This window comes from Pan troglodytes, chromosome 13, assembly GCF_028858775.2.
Source record: "Pan troglodytes isolate AG18354 chromosome 13, NHGRI_mPanTro3-v2.0_pri, whole genome shotgun sequence".
NCBI classification, from domain to species: domain Eukaryota; kingdom Metazoa; phylum Chordata; class Mammalia; order Primates; family Hominidae; genus Pan; species Pan troglodytes.
Genome location: NC_072411.2, coordinates 141,002,556 through 141,020,348, shown reverse-complemented (window position 1 = coordinate 141,020,348; position 17,793 = coordinate 141,002,556).

Genomic DNA, 17,793 nt, shown 5'->3' with positions numbered 1-17,793 from the left:
ACAGTTCTAGATGAGATTTGGGTGGGCACACAGCCAAACCATATCCAATTCTCACTGTCCTGCCCTGATTTTTAATCTTCAAATTTGTCATTCACATCCTATGCCCTCACTTTCCTGCCCTGCTCAGCTCCCTACTTATTTAACTTCTTCAGACATAGCACTTTCAAATGAAAGCAGTGTGGAGGGATCATAGGAATCATGGTGGCATCTCTCCTCACCACATACTGGGGATACACCCTAATTTAAAAAACATGTGGCTGGGCGCAGTGGCTCACGCCTGTAATCCCAGCACTTTGGGAGGCCGAGGTGGGCGGATCACCTGAGGTCTGGAGTTCTAAACCAGCCTGGCCAATATGGTGAAATCCCATCTCTACTAAAAATACAAAAATTAGCCAGGCGTGGTGGTGGGCACCCATAATCCCAGCTACTCGAGAGGCTGAGGCAGGAAATCACTTGAACCTGGGAGGCGGAGGTTGCAGTGAGCCGAGATCACGCCATTGCACTCCAGCCTGGGGGACAAGAGCAAGGCTTCATCTCAAAAAAAAAAAAAAGCAATTTATTGTACAACTATGGGTAGAAATTAATCAAACACAGCAAATTATTAATACAGTACCTTCTAATTAATCATTATTTACTGTGCTTCATATTGTGCTAAGAAGTGGAGTAGGAGCCAATAGACAGATACTTTTTTTTTTTTGAGATGTAGTCTCACTCTGTCGCCCCAGCTGCTATGCAATGGCATGATCTCAGCTCACTGCAACTTCCGCCTCCCAGGTTCAAGTGATTCTCCTGCCTCAGCCTCTTGAGTAGCTGGGATTACATTCACAAGCCACCACACCTGGCAAATTTTTGTATTTTTAGTGGAGACGGGGTTTCACCGTGTTAGCCAGGCTGGTCTCGAACTCCTGACCTCAGGTGATCCACCTGCCTCAGCCTCCCAAAGTGCTGAGATTACAGGCCTGAGCCACCTTGCCCAGCCAACAGATATTTTCTAAGACAGTACGCTGAGGGATGTAATGGGGTTTTGAGTCCACACTGAGAAGACTGAGAAGAGAATGATCTGCAGGGTTAGGAGGTTCCTGGAAAGACCTCAGTCAGGGGCAAGTGTGATGGTGAATATTTTCAACTTGATTGGATTTAAGGGTGCAAAGTATTGTTCCTGGGTGTGTCTGTGAGGGTGTTCCCAAAGATTAACATTTGAGTCAGTGGACTAAGAGAGGCAGACCCACCCTCAGTCTGGGAGGGGACCATCTAATCAGCTGCCAACAAGGCTAGAATAAAGCAAGCAGAAGAACGTGGAAGGACTGGACTGGCTGAGTCTCCTGCCTTCATCTTTCTCCTGTGCTGGGGCCTTCTTGACCTCGAACATCAGACTCAAGTTCTTCAGCTTTTGGACTCTTGGGCCTACACCAGTGGTTTTGCTGGGGGCTCTCAGACCTTCAGCCACAGACTGAAGGCTGCAGTGTCGGCTTCCCTACTTTTGAGGCTTTGCAGACGGCCTATTGTGGGACATCAGCTTGTGATCATGCGAGCCAATTATCTTTCATGAACTCCTTTTCATAAATACATCTTTCCTATAGTCCTATCCCTCTAGAGAACCCTGACTAATACAGCAAGTAACATCTACCAGGCAGAGGAGGGAGAAAAACTCATTCAGGCGAAGAGATGATGCTGTGACAAGACCCAAAGGCATGCAAGAGGCATTCATGTCCCTGAAATGGAGAGCACCCTGTGGCTCAGACCTCGGGGTCTCAGTGGTTAGCACTCTCTTGGTTGTAGGTAACGGACATTCAACCTGAACCTGCCTACCAGAAATGTATTGGCTCACTACTTGGGAAGTTCAGGCTTGGGCTGGCTTCAGGCTTAGCTGGATCCAGGAGTTTCAATGACGCTATATCCCTCTCCTTTCTCTCTATGCTTTAGCTCTGCCTCCCTCTGTGTGTGGGCCTTGTTTCTTCCTGTGCATGATAGGAGGTGGGATACTCCAGGGTCACATCTTCCCAGGACAGCAGTGCTCATTAAACAGCCTTCCTCTCTTGCTTGGCAGAGACACTAGGCATGGGGCTCTCCTGGCCTGACTGCAGCTGGGGCTCCTGTGATGGGGTGGGATAAGAAGGGCAGGTTGGTGCCCTGAGAGTGAAAAGAGGTGCTGGGCAGATAAGCAAGGCTTGTCCACTGGGGGTGCTGGCAGCACCGTAGAGGAAGGTGGGGACCAGGCTCCCAAGGGTCTTGTGGGACCAGTTAGGAGTTTGGATTTCCTTCTGGAAGCAACTGGAAACGAACCAGAGTTCTAAAGAAAAAAGTGATCCAGCTGGAAGACGGAAGCCAGCCCAGTGCCCAGCCAGACAAGGAACGGCAGTGGGTGGGGAGGGGACAGGAGGCAGCAGAGGGGACAGGAGGCAGCGGAGGGGGAGTTGAGAGCGGGCAGTCAAGAGGTGGGAGCTGCAGAATTTGGCCTCTCTTCCCATGACTGTGAAGTGTTTAGAGACTGGCTTGGGCTAACGTGGGAGCTCACTTGGACCCACCATCTCTTGCTGCATGTAGATGCTAATTGAGAGTGGGAAGGCAGGCAATTGAAACACTTATTTTTTATCATATAAGAAAAGAAATGCCAGCTGCAGTGGCTCATGCCTGTAATCCCAGCACTTTGGGAGACCGAGGAGGGTGATCACTTGAGCCCAGGGTGCAAGACCAGCCTGGCGACATAATAAGACCCCATCTCTGCAAAAAATATACAAAAGTTAGCCAGGTGTTGTGGTGTGTGCCTGTAGTTCCAGTTACTCAGGATGTTGAGGCAAAAGGATCACTTGAGCCCAGGAAGTCGAGGCTGCAGTGAGCCGTGATCACGCCACTGCCTCCAGCCTGGGTGACAGAACAAGACCTTGTCAAAAAAAAGAAGGAGAAGGAGAAGGGGAAGGGAAAGGGGAAGAAGAGGAGGAGGAGGAGGGAGGGGAAGGAGGAGGAGGAGGAGGGAGGGGAAGGAGAAGGAGAGGGAGAGGGAGAGGGAGAAGGAGAAGGGGAAGGGGAAGGGGAAGGGGAAGAAGAGGAGGAGGAGGAGGGAGGGGGAGGGAGAAGAAGAGGGACAGGGAGAGGGAGAAGGAGAAGAACAAAAGGAGCAAAACCTAGCCACAGCACGAGGCTATGGGGAAGATCAGAAAAAGAACTGGGCCAGGGGAAGTCTGTATTCCGTTTTCTGTCATTGGTTAGAAGATGACCTTGGTTATTCCTTCGCCACTGTGGGCCTCAGTTTCCCCTCTGTGGATAACAGGTTGGGGTGAATGATCCCTAGGGTTCCCTCAGCATGATAGTGTCCCGGTTCTATTTTCAGAAATGGAAATCCCTGTTTGGGACCGAAGCTACGCATCGCACTCTGTGGCTCAGTGGCGCTGTCGGAAGAACAGGCCTGGGGATGCGGGGAGTGTGATTTTCTTCACTCTGTCTAAGTAACATGCAGGGGCCTTTGGTGGCCACACATGCCCTGGCCCCTTATAAAGACCCTGCCCTGTGGTGGCGTGGTCATAAACTTTCCTGCAAAGGTCATGTGAATTTATCGCCCCCAATACTTTATAATTAGAAATTATGGCCTCCCTTCCGCATGACACTTTTGAGCCTTAGCAGATCTTAAATTAAAACTATGTTTATGTTTCAAAATGTTCTTCAGAAAACTTTAAACTCATGAGTTGAAAATTTGACTTTAAAAAGTTCTGAACACTTATCTAAATAAACACTCAGGTTTGACCTAACATGTATGAAGCAATAAACTTGGAATTAAACTCATGTGTTAAAACTGATTATATCTGGAATATAAAAACATATCAAAGCAGGCTCCTGGGGGGAATACTTCTGGGTGTATGGTAAATTTCTTTTTTCTGGGGGAGTTGGGGTGGGCTACAGGCCTCTCCCAAGTGACCAGGAAAGAAACATGGAGTGTCCTTGTTCAGAAAAGAGAGAGAGAGAGAGAGAGAGAGTGTGTGTGTGTGTGTGTGTGTGTGTGTGTAGGTAGGTAGGGATATGGAGTGATATGTTACTTCTCTAGGCTGTACAGTTTCTAAAATGTTTTTAATGATTTCCCTTGACTCCATTTCCCTTCTTTATTTCTTCATCTCCTGCCAGGGAAGATGGATAGATGGCGGTCAGGAGTGCCGCCGCTTCCCCTCCCTCTGTGCCAAGATGCCGAAGCCTGCCCGCTCCAGGCTTTCCCTCCAGGCTTCCTCCTCCAGTTTCTTTTTCCTCTTCTACTCCTGATGGATTTTTCCTTCCTGCTTCAAAAAGGCCCTCACGCCTACCCGTGGAAGAGATGCTGAACTCGAGTAAAGTGAAACGACTTGATTGCATTATTTGACAGATACTTACTTTTCCCCCTGAGGAGAAATTCATGAACCGGCATCAAAGGATGAGAGTGTGGCCTTTGTTTCTCTGGGCCACACATGATGGGTGTGTTGCCTGTGGTCTTCATCCATTTGAAATCCATGGATTTCCACTGACTCCCGGCTGAGCAGCTCAGCAGAAGCGCTCTCAGGTCGGCTGGCAGATGCACACACAGAAGTAAAGAGGTTTGAAATGCAATAGGAGGAAAATATTGACACTAATTTTTCATTCTCTAAAAATTATTTGTGTAAGGACTCTGGAATATTGCATTTTCTTCCAGGAAGATTTCACATGTAATATTTTGTTATATAATCAATAACTGCAAGTTGTGGAAATCTTCAAGTAACAAGATATTTTCTTTATGCTCAAATTAAGGAAAATGGTCAATTCGTTAAAGAGGAAGGACAAGGAGAAAGAGAGAGAGAAGGTGAAGGAGAAGGCACTGTCAACACCTAGTAAAAAACAAAACAAACAGCCTTGTGAGTCCTTGCTGCTGACATTGAGAAACTGACTCAGTTTCCCACATGTGCACATCCTCCTGCAACTTTTGTGTGTCTCGAGACACCGTGATCTCCTCCACCTGCAAGCTGGTTTTCATGCTCCACATACAAAGCAGAAAAGCAGATCCATCTAAAGCATGCAAGCTTTAAAAAAAACATTTTTAAAAAGGTATAGTTTGCATACAGTACAATCCATCCATTCCAAGTTTAAAATTCATATGTGGAACTATCTCTATAAGAACATTTTCATCACTCCAGTGAGTCCTCTTGAACCCCTCTGCACTCAGTTGCCTCCCCCTCCCCAGCCACTGGCAACCACTGATCTCAGTTCTGTTTCTGTTTTGCTTTGTAAAGACTGCCATAAAAATGAAATCAGACAGAAAACAGCCTTTCGCGTCCACCTTCTCACCCTCAGACTCATGCCCTGGAGGGTCATCCATGCCGTTGCACATATTTGAGCCTGCTGCTTTCTGTGACTGAGAATTCTATGGTCTGTATATACTACAATTGCAAATGCATTCATTGGCTGATGATCATTTAGGTTGTTTCTAGTTTAGGATGATTTTTAGTCAAGCTACCTTTGTACACATGTGTTTCACCTCTCTCGGGTCTCTCGCAGACAATTTAATCTCTCATCTTTCTAGGAGCTTGGTTGCTGGGTCCTGTGAGGGTGTACACTTACCTTTAGTGGAAACTGCCAAACTATTTTCCAGAATGGCCAGACCATTTTGCATTCCCACCAGCAATGTAGACAAGTTCAGCTGCCGATGGCTATAATACATAAAAAGGAAAAACTGGAAAATGACACATTTTGGCAAGGATGTGGAGAAATGGGAATCTTCCTCCACTGTTGGTAGGAATGTAAAACGGCAAATCTACTGTGAATAACCATTTGGCAGTTCCTCAATAAGTGAAATACAGAATGACCATATGAGCCAGCAATCCTATTAATACTTTTGGGTATGTAACCAAAAGAATTAAAACAGCTGTTTGAACAAAAATGTGTACATGAACATTTATAGCAGCATCATTCACCATTGCTGAGATGTAGACACCACCTGCATGCCCAAGCATGGATGAATGGGTAACAAGATGTGGTCCAGCCATACCATGGAATATTACTCAGCCATGCCATGTAAAGGGATGAAGTACTGTCACATGCTGCAACATGGACAGACCTTGAAAACAGTACATTAAGTGAAAGAAGCCAAAAACAAAGGGTGACATATTATACGGTTCCATTTCTATGAAATGTCCACAATAGGCAAACCAAGAGACAGACAGCAGAGGAGTCGTTGCCAGGGGTTGGGAGGAGGGCATGTGTCAATCATGTTTTTTATTTTCTGTATTTTATGGTGCTTTGACATCTTGGGTCCTTGCAGACCCAGGGAGGGACTCCCCCTCCCAGGGTTCACTAATTCCTGGAGATAGCAAACAACTTGTCTGAGAGCATGTCTTGATTTGCAAACCAACCAATATCCCCATCCACCTGATTGTATCAGCCTCCTGCAGATCATAACACTACCCACCCTTCCCTAAATCACCCCAGAGCCAGATACTGACAACTAGGGACCACTATAGCCCAGAGCCTGCTGAAATTGTTTCAGCTATTCAATCCTAAACGTGCTCAGCTTACTCACCCTGTCCTACCTCTGCAGTGAAAACCACGATCAAGGATCTCTCACACGCTTTCCTCTCACCTCTTCTGCCTCCTGATCAATCCTGGTGCTTCGCCATAAGACCCTGCCAGGTGTACTGCACCTCCTGTTTCCACGGACCTGTCAGTATAAAACTCCTCCCTTCATGACAGTCATTTCCATACCTGCATGTCTTATTTCCCCCAATTAAAACAAATCCTGGGTATATGTTAAAACAGAGGGGAATAGGGAGTGAGTATTAGTGGGTACAGGGTTTTCATTTGTGCTGATGAAAAGACTCTGGAACTATTCATATATAGTGGTAGTGGTTGTGCAACATCATAAATGTGACAGACGCATCTTTTTTACCACAATAAAGACAGGAAACAGCTTCAGTTTCTCTGCATCTTCGTTAGTACTTGCTAGCATCAGTCTTACTAATTCTAGCCATTCTAGTAGGTGCACAGTTATCTCTTGGTGATTTTAATTTGTATTTCTCTAATGACTAATGATGTTGGCTTTTTTTCTACCAAATGTCATTTTGATTCTGAAATAATTTTAGATTCACATAATAGTTGCAAAAATAGTTCAGAGAGTTCTCATACGCCCTTCATTCAGTCTCCCATAATCTCACAAAGCCATAGTACAGTGGTGGAAACCAGGAAACTAACATGGATATAATACTATGAACTAATCTATAGACTTCATCAAATGTTCCTGTTTTTACACTTTTTTTTTTCTGGTCCAGGATTTAATCCTGGATGCCACATTGAATTTAACTGTCAAATTTCCTCTAATGTGTAACAGATCCTCAGTCTTTCTTTGTCTTTCATAACTTCCGCACTTTTGACAAGTCCTGGCCAGTGATTTTAAAGAATGACCCTCAAATTGAGTTCATCTGATGTTCTTTCATGAACATATTGAGGTTATGCATTTTGGGTAAGAATACCACAGAAGTGATATAATGTATGTGGAATGTATTATTACTGCTGATGCAACTTTGATAACTGGGTTAGGTGAATGCTAGTTTTCTCTATTATAAAGTGACCCCTTTTCCTTTAGTGTGGAAATTACTAATTCCAAATTAGTAAGAATCTTGTGGGAAGAGACTTTGAGACCAGGAGACTATCCTGTTTTTCATCCTATTTTTACTCAATAATTTTAACATCTATTTGTGATTCTTGCCCACAACAGCTTTTATTGTGGTGCTTGCCAAATAGCGATTTTCTATTTGCATTATTTCTTCTCCATTTACTAATTAGAATTCTATTGTAAGGAAGAGCAGTTCCCTTTCCCCATTTATTTATTTATTTGCTATTTATATCACTATTGACTAATCGATATTTATTTTACACTGTGGAGTATAATCCAATACTACCATTTATGCTGTTGCTCTAATTGCCTCAGCTTTGACCATTGGGATCACTTTCACGTTGGTACCTGTGTCTCTCCCAAATGTCCTATCATTTTTGAGCACGTCTTTTTCTTTGGCATTACAAGAATCTCAAGATTTGTTGACCATCTTTTAATATACTTAGTGGCCATTTGTCTGTCATCTTTGGTGAAATGTCTGTTCAAATATTTTGCCCATTTTTAATTTGGTCACTTATCTTCTTATTAAATGGGTAAGAATTTTATATAAATTCTAAATACAATTCTAAATGTATATAAATTCTAAATAAGAATTTTACATAAATTCTAAATACAATTCTAAATTTTTATAAATTATAAGTAAAAATTTAATATAAATTCTAAATTTCTTTATTTAATGTATATTTGAAAGGATTTTCTCTCGCAGTTTTCATCTTAATTTCATTTTCTTAACAGTCTTTCAAACAGTTGAAGTTTTCAATGTTGATAGAGTCCAATTTATCACCTTTTCTTTCATGGTTTGTATTTTTGTATCATATCTAAGAAATCTTTGCCTAACTCAGATATCAAAAAGACCTTTTCTGTATTTTCTTTTAGAACGTTCATTGCTTTAGCTCTTTTATTTATGTGATTTATTTCTGGCTAATTTTTGTTTACAGTGTAAGATTAATAGTTGAGGTTGATTTCTATTACATATTAATGTTCAATTATTCTAGCACCACTTATTGAAATTAATATTCTTTCCCAATTGAATTTTCCTGCAAATTTTTCAAAAATCCATTGACCATATACATGTGAGACTATTTCTGAGCTATCTGTACTTTTCCATTACTATATATCTGTTCTTACATTAATAAAACACTGTCTAGATTTCTGTAGTTTTATAGCAAGTCTTAAAGTAGTGGGAATCCTCCAACTTTGTACTTCTTTTTAAAAATATTTTGTCTGTTCTAAGTTGTTTGCATTTCCATATAAATGTTAGAATCTGAATTTCTACCAAAAATACCTGCTGGCATCTTGGTTGGTATTGCCTTAAATCTACAGATCATCTTGGGGAGAACTGAGATCTTAATAATATTGAGTCTTCAAAACTGTAACAGATCCTGAACATATATTATTAGATTTATACCTAGGCAATTATTTTTATTTGTTTGTTTGTATTTTGGTTTGGTGCCACGCTAAACAGCACTTTTAATGTTTTCTTTTTCAGCTGTTCATTTAAAGTATACAGACACTAAACTGGTCTTTGTATACTGACTTTGTACCCTGTGACCATGCTAAACTCATTTACTGTTCTACGAGCTTCTGTGTAAATTCTTGGGATTTTCTACATAGATAATCATGTTGCCTATGAATAAAGAGTTTTTATTCTTCCTTATCTATGTGCCTTCCATTACTTTTTCTTGACTTATTTCAGTGGATAGGACTCCAGTACAATATTGAAAAATACAGTGAGAACAGAAATCCTCACCTTTTCCCCAATCACAGCAGGAAAGCATTCAGTCTTTGCCAAGAAGTATGATGTGAGATGTAGGCTTTTCATACATGCTCCTTATCAAGTGGAAGAAGTTCCCACCTATTTTCAGTTTTCTGAGAGGTTTTTTTAAATAATGAATTGGTTTTGCATTTTGCCAAATATTCTTTCTGCGTCAATTAAGTTGATCATATCATTTTTTTTCACTTTTAGCCTGTTGATATGGCAAGTTATGTTCACTGATTTTCAAATGTTGAACCAACCTTGCATCCATAGGATAGACCCTACTTGAACATGACATGTTATCACTTTCATATATTACTGGATTTCATTTGCTAATATTTTGTTAAGGGTTTTTGTGTCTAATTTAGTTTTTTGGTCGGTTCATTTATTTTTCTTGTAATGCATTTTCTTGATTTGGGTATCGGGGTAATCCTGGCCTCATAAATTGATTTGGGAAGTGTTTCTTCCACTTCTACTTTCTGGAAAAACTTGCATGCGATTGGTATTATTTCTTCTTTAAATGTTTGGCAATATGTATCTGTGAAGCCATCTGGGCCTGTGCTTTCCTTGTAGAATCCAAATACATTCAAATCGCTATAAATTCAATTTCTCTAAAAGTTGTAGATTTATTCAAGTGGTTTATTTCTTCATGAGTGAATTTTGGTAGTTTGTGTTTTTAAAGGAATTGTTCTGTTTCATCTAAGTTATCCAATTTATTGTCATAAGGTTGTTCATAACATTTTCTTATTATCCCTTTAATTTTTGTAGTATCTGCTTTATTTCTAACATTGGTACTTTGTATTTTCTCACTTTTTTCTTATTCATTCTGGATAAGGGGTTATTGATATTTTATTGTTTTTATGATTCTAATTTTTTTTACTTCTGCTCTTTATCATTTTCTTCCTTCTGTCTACTGTAGGTTTAATTTTCTCCTCCTTTTGTGGTTTATTAGGGTGGAAGCTTAGTGGTTTCAGACCTTTTACCTTTTGTGATATAAGCAGTTAATGATATGAATTTCCATCTAAGCACGACTTTACCTGCATCCTACAAATTTTGATATGTTTTACTTTTATTTCGTAATTCAAATCATTTTATAATTTATTTTGTATTTCTTCTTCCACCTAAGAATTATTTGCTACTTACCGGCCAACTATTGGTGGCATTTCCAGATATCATTCTGTTGTTCATTCCTGAATTGAGTAAATTGTGGTCAGAAAATACACTTTGTGTGATTTCAGTCCTTTTAATGTTGTGATTTGTTTCATGGCTCAGAACATGTTCTATCTTAGTGAATATTCTGTGTACACCTGAAAAGGATGTGTATTCTGAAGATGGTGGAGTGTTCTGAGAAATGTCAGTTAAGTCAAGTTGGTTGGTACTGGCTTTCTAATCTTCTACTGCCCTCCTGATTATTTTGTATACTTTTTCTGTCAATTACCGAGAGAAGAGTATGGGACTCTCCAACTGTCATTATGGATGTGTCCATTTATCATTTTAGTTCTCTCAGCTTTTGCTTTACGCATTTGGAAGCTCAGGAGTAGGGACAAACACAATTAGGATTGCGACGTCTTCTTGATGAATTGACCGAGTGGTTTATAAGGTCTTTCTTTGTCTTTGTAATATTTCTTATGCTGAATTTTAGTTTTTCTGATATTATTGTAGCCACTTCAGCTTTCTTTTAATTGGTCTCTACATGGTATTTCTTTTTCTATCCTTTCTCTTTTCACCTTTTTAAGTCTTTACACTTAAAGTATTTTGTGTTTATTTTTACTCATACAGTGAGTCTTGTTTCCTTTCCAGTTTTACAATCTCTGCCTTTTAATTGGAGCCTCTGCATGTAATTGCTTATAGGGTTGAATTTAAATCTATAACTTGTTTACCTCTTTTTTTTTTTTTGAGACTGAGTTTCGCTCTCGTTGCCCAGGCTGGAGTGCAATGGCATGATCTCGGCTCACCTGCAACCTCCATCTCCCCAGGTTCAAGTGATTCTCCTGCCTCAGCCTCCCGAGTAGCTGGGACTACAGGCATGCGCCACCATGCCTGGCTAATTTTGTATTTTTAGTAGAGATGGGGTTTCTCCATGTTGGTCAGGCTGATCTTAAACTCTCCACCTCAGGTGATCCACCTGCCTCGGCCTCCCAAAGTGTTGGGATTACAAGCATGAGCCACCGCGCCAGGCCCACTTGTTTATCATTTATTCATTCTGCGCTCTGTTCCTTTTTTCCAATTTTCTTGTCTTCCTTTGGATTAATTAAATATTGTTGTGTATTCAATTTTACCTTATAATTGGTTTATTTCTACAGTGTTCTCTCTTTCCTTCTCCCTCTGTTGTTGCCTTAGCGTTTACAATACGCATCTTTAAGTTATCACAACCTATCTTCAAATACTGTTTTACCTTTTCACATGTAGTATGTGAACCTCACAATAGTGTACTTCCATTTCCTGCTCATTCTTTGTGCTTTTGTTGTCATGCGTTTTGATTCTTCATGTTATGAATTTTACCATTGTTGCACTTTTAGTTTAGACAGTCAATCATCTCTGAAAAAGATTAAAATGTAAGTAAACAATATCCTTTATGATTACTCATTTTTATGAGTTCCAGCATTCCTCATTTGTTTGTACAGACCCAGATAGGCATTTGGTATCATTGATATCATACATTTTCTGCCTGAAGAACTTTCCTTAATATTTTTTGTTGTGCAGGTGTGCAGGAAACATACACCTTATTTGTTAATCTTAAAAAGTCTGTTTTGCTTTCACTTCTGAAAAATATTTTCACATTATATGGAATTCTGGGTACACAGCAACATTTTCTTTCAGTACTTCAAAGATGCCACTCCATCGTCTGTTGGCTTACAACATTTCTAATAAGAAATCTTCCCTAGCTTTTATCTTTGATCTTCTGCGTGTGATGTGTATTTTTCTTCAGTTTTTTTTAAAGAGATCTTATCTTTATCTTTTGTTTCTATTTGTCCTAAAATATATCTTGGTGTGATATATCTGAACTTCTTTGATCTTCAGGGATTTCTTGGGCTATTTTTCCTTAATTTTAGTAAATTATTAACTACTGTCACACAAATCTTATTCCTGCCCCACTATCTTGCTCTCTTTCTCTTCTCTTCTTGGGACTACAATGACATATATGTAGACTGTTTGATGTTGCCTCACAGCTCTTGAGTGCTCTGTTTTGTTATATTTTTTCTGCTCTTTTTTCTTCTTTGTTTCAGCTTGGATGATTTCTACTGGTTAACTTCAATAACATTTTTTCCTCTAATGTCTCTACACATTTCTGATAAGCTTCTCAAAGGAATTCTTCACTGCTATGGTATACATTTTTAATAATTTTTAATCTCTATCATTTTCATTTGACTCCACCCCCCCCCCCTTTTTTTTTTTTTTTAGACAGAATCTCACTGTGTCGCCAGGCTGGAGTGCAGTGGCACGATCTCAGCTCAGTGCAACCTCCACCTCCTGGGTTTAAGTGATTCTCCTGCCTCAGCCTCCCAAGTAGCTGGGATTACAGGAGCATGCCACCATGCCCAGCTAATTTTTGTATTTTTAGTTGAGACAGGGTTTCACCATGTTGGTCAGGATGGTCTCCATCTCTTGACCTTGTGATCCACCCGCCTTGGCCTCCCAAAGTGCTGGGGTTATAGGTGTGAGCCACCATGCCCGGCCATTTGATTCTTTTATAGTATTTACTTCTTTGCTGAAATTTCTCATGTGTTCATACGTATTGTCTATCTTATCCTGGATCTTCTATTATATTAATTACAGTAATTTTCAATCCCTGTCTGATATTTCCAACATCTTGATCATCTCAGGGTCTGATTTTGCTGATAGCTTTGTCTCTTAACAATGGGTCATCTTTTATACCTTTTTGTGTATTACATAATTTTTTATTGAATGTGGAAAATTCTACATAAAAGTAGAGACTAATCTAAATAGTACTTATGCCTAGAAATGCGCATGTGTCTTCTGATGATAGGTGTTTTGTACAGAAGTTGAGGCAATCTGTTCAGTAGTTGAGTTGGGTGTATAATTTCTGTTCTTAGAGTTACCTTTAGTGGGTAGACTTCAAATTTCTTCTTTGGAGGTCTGCTGCTTCCCTGTGATTACTTGGGTCTGGAATGCTATAGGGTTTCCCTCTATATTTCTGCTATACCTTCAGCTCTCAATGTGCCCTGTACATCTGCACCACAGAGAAGGGCTTTCTCCACTTACAGCCTCTTCCAGTCACAGCCTGCTATGCTTGTTACTTGGTGCAAGCCTTAGGATAGGGTCAGGAGAGATTTCTCAATTCTCTTGCTCCAGCCTCAGTCATAGGTGTGCATCTGGGCCTCAAAGGTGGGGTTTTGGCAGCATCCCTAACTTTCCCCCATGACAACCAAATTCTTGTTTGTTAGTGTCTGGGAGGGTCTTGGGTAGAAGAGAGTTTCCTAATCCTCCTTTAGCAACAAGTAGCAGACTTCCGCTTTGTATCAGGGCAGTTTACTGTGCCTGAGTCAGGTTCCAGCCCCTCCTGTAAAGAAGATGGCTTTTGCTTCCTCCCCTTCGTGAAAGACAGAGCATCCTTGCCTGATTTCTGGGAGCTGTCCCTTCCCAGCATGGCTTTTGCTACATGTTGGACATGGGTCCATGATGTAGGCAGGCTTTCATGTCTAGTGATACAGACTCTCTCAGGTCTCCTTCCTTCTTTGTGATCTTTCACAAAAGTACTTGGTAAAGGTCCATAGAAAAAAGTCAGTGAGTGAGTGCAGGCTCTCTTGTGTCTAGAATTACCAGGGATTCTGATGCAGGGCAAGCAAGCACCAAGATTGGGGCTTAGCCTGGGAGGGTTCTTGGCTTCACCTAGGAAAGAATTCAAGAGCAAGCTGGTGGTGTTGGACAGCAACTTTTATTGAAGCCACAAAATAGAGCAGCAGCAGAGGTCCTGCTCCTTGTGGAGTGGGGCTACCCCATAGGGAGTGTGCCCAGAGTAGCATCTCAGGGCCGTTCTGTAGTCACATTTATAGCCACTTTTAATTACATACAAATTAAGGGGAAGATTATTCAGACATTTCTAGAAAAGTGTGGTAACTTCCAGGTCCTTGCCATGGAAAGGGGCGGTATCCTCCAGGCATTGCCATGGCCATGGTAGACTGTCATGGTGCTGGTGGGCATGTCTTATGGACAGGTGCTTTTGGTGCCTCTTACCCCTTTCAGCCAGCCTTCAATCTCGTCTGATACAGAGTCCTGACTCCTACGTCAATTCCACACTGTCACGCCAGCCCATTGTATTGGTTTGTTAAGGGGGCTGTAAATTCCCACAGACTTAGCGGCTTAAAACAACAGAACTTAATTCTCATACAGTTTTGGAAGGCAGAAGTCTAGAAACAAAGTGTCAGCAGTGCCCTATTACTACAGAGGCTCTAGTGTGGAATTCATTCCTTGCCTCTTCTAGGTTTGCCAGCTTCCTTGGCTTGTGGCCACATGACTCCAATCCCTGCCTGTCTTCATGTCACCTTTTCCTCTGTGACTTTCTTCTCCTCTTTATGTCTTATAAGAGCACTTGACAGAAGATTTAGGACCCACTTGAGTACTCCAGGATGATGTTCTCAAGATCCCTAATTACATCTGCAAAGACCCTTTTACCAAATAAAATGACAACTTCTATGGGTTAGGACATGGACATGCCTTTTTGGGTGGCCACCATTCAACCCAATATATCCATACTCAGCATTTAATAAACGATTAGATTTCAAGTATTTCTTTTTTGCTTGTTTTTATGTTAACTTTTCTTACACTTTGCCAAACATAAAATAATCCATATGTCCCAACTCTCCTCAGTGGGCTTCTCACTCTTTGTGGTTCAGTTCACCTGTTTGCCTTGTACCTTCAGCTCTCAAGAAAACTTATGATCTTACAGACTATGTGGCGTCTTCTGGTGGTTAGAGTAGGAACAGTGTTCTCTGGCAGCGTTCTACAGCCCAAGCAGAAATAGAACTCCCTCACTTGGAAAGCCTGTGGCATGGTTGCCTCACCAGGTCAGGACTCTGGTCAGTAGAAGCAATTAGGTTGTCTTGTAGATCACTCATGACATTTGCAGTTATCACTCCCACTTGCAGCCGATGAGTCTTTTTCTCAGAATAATTTTTCTAGTCTTCTAAGTCTTGAAGGGAACTAATTTGTAAATTCACAAAGGTGGGACTTCTGGGGTTTTCCAAGTGTGAGCTCTTCCCCACTTAAGATCTGATACCATAAAGTGCATCCTATCAGTGCACCATCCATCCTCCAGTACCCATGTGGACAGAGCGGTGTCCCGGCCTGTGCAGTAGGTGAGACACAGGGATTTGGCAGAAGTCCCGAGTGGGGTCCTGGGTCCCTCCCTTCCATCCGCAGCACCCATATGGGGATAGCCCCTCATAGGTGGTAAGAATCACACCCCCTTTCACTCTCAAGTATCATTTTTTAGAAAATAAACAGGTACCCTACCCCTAGGGGCTCAGCTGCCCAGCATTGTCAGAGCTCCTTGATGCACAGTGCTTTGCCTCCTGAACTATTTCTGTGTTCTTCTGCCCCAGACTCACCCCTGGAGCAATGATAGCTCAGGTCCCTGAGCACTGACCCTCACTTTCCTTAGCATGACTCTGCCCTTGGAAGCAGCCCTGGGGAGCCTCCTGCTCAGCTCCTCCAGTCTCCAGGACCCTTCCCTGGCACTGGGTATGTGGCCAGGATGCTTCTGGACCTGGGTGTGGGCAGGCTTAGCGGTGTGAACAATGGAACCCAAGCCCAGAGAGGCAGAGCATTTAGATCAGGAGTCTGCATCAAATAGGACAGCTGGCCCACACACTTGTAGATTTACCTGGAAGTTCCTACTTGTTTGGGGACAAGGGTATTGATGATGAAGGGCAGCTCTGCACAGACCCAGGAGCCAAGGGCATGTTCACGTCCTCCCAAGTGAGGAGGGAGGAGGGACCACTGCCCACCACCCTGAAGCTCATGCTTGTCCTTGACTCCTTTTTCTCTTCATCCTAACATTCCTTATCGTTTTGGGTTGTGAAAATATTTCATGCTAAGTAAATTCTCCTTTGACATTTTATCCTTTTTACAATGGAGTTTGTGCTTCCCCCTCCTTTTTCTCGGTAGGGAAGGGACTCCCAGAGCCCTGAACTTCAGGGAGGACACACCAACACACGAAGGCACACACACACACAACCTCTGATCCTCCTGCTGACACGTGGTGCATTAATCACACTCCACAGCTCACATTGTCCAGAGCTTACATCACGAAGCAGCGTCCCGTGAAGAGGCCGGGTCTGAAGAGCACATGACGCAGAGAATGTGCATTGTCAAGTTGATTTACACTTAGAAGAGTCAGCAACAGATTGTTGGCATCATGAATCGTGGCTTAAAGATCTTTGCATCGCAGGAAGAAGGGCTCCTTCGGCATCTGAGGGTTTCAACTCTTTGGCTCCTTCAGTGAGGTCTTTCATGTGGGAAAGTGATCCTGAAAAATGCCACCTTTCTTTGGAAAGGGCTCCTCTGAGATTCTAAAATATTTGAATTCACCTTAAAAGAGAAAGATGGGCATTCTGGCCTTGATTTGTCTGCAGACCTCACCACCTTGACAGATATGTACAGAGTTGTGATCTTGGGTGAGTAACTCAACATTTCATGACCTCATTTGTTTTTTTATAAATTGGGATGAAAAACGGCACACATCCAGTGAGCTGGCCCTAATGACTAAGACAAAGAGTGCACAAGAGTGAAGTCTGATGTAGGCGTTAGAGATCGTTCTCATGCTCATTCTCGCAGACACTGCCTTGAGTTTTACAGGCTGTGCTTTTCATGTCCCTGTCCCCTCTCCCCAAGAGAGCCCAGGGAGAGCCCTGTGACTAACACAGAGCTTCACTTCCTGCAGTTCCTCTCCCACAAGGAGCACTTCTGTCTTCTGATTTAGGACGACGTTCCTATGGAGGCAGAATAATGGCCCCCAAGATGCCCACATTCTAATCCCCAGAGCCTGTAAATATGTGACCCTCCATAACAAAAGGGACTTTCCAGATGTGATTAAGAGATTTTTGTTATTTATTTATTTTTTTTTACTTTTTTAATGAAAAAAATCATTTGAACTTTTATTTTAGATTCAGGGGATACACGTGCAGGTTTGTTATATGGGTATGTTGCTTGATGCTGAGGTTTGGGGTATAAAGATCCCATCACCCAGGTACTGAGCTTAGTACCCAAAAGTTAGTTTTTCAACCCCTGTTCTCCTTCCTCTCTCCCTCCCTCCGCTAGTAGCCCCTAGTGTCTATTGTTGCCATCTTTATGTCCATGAGCCCCAATGTTTAACTCCCACTTATAAGTGAGAATATGTGGTATTTGGTCTTCTGTTCCAATTTCACTGATACAGACCCTCCTGTCTTCCAATTATTCACTTAGGATGATGGCTGACAGC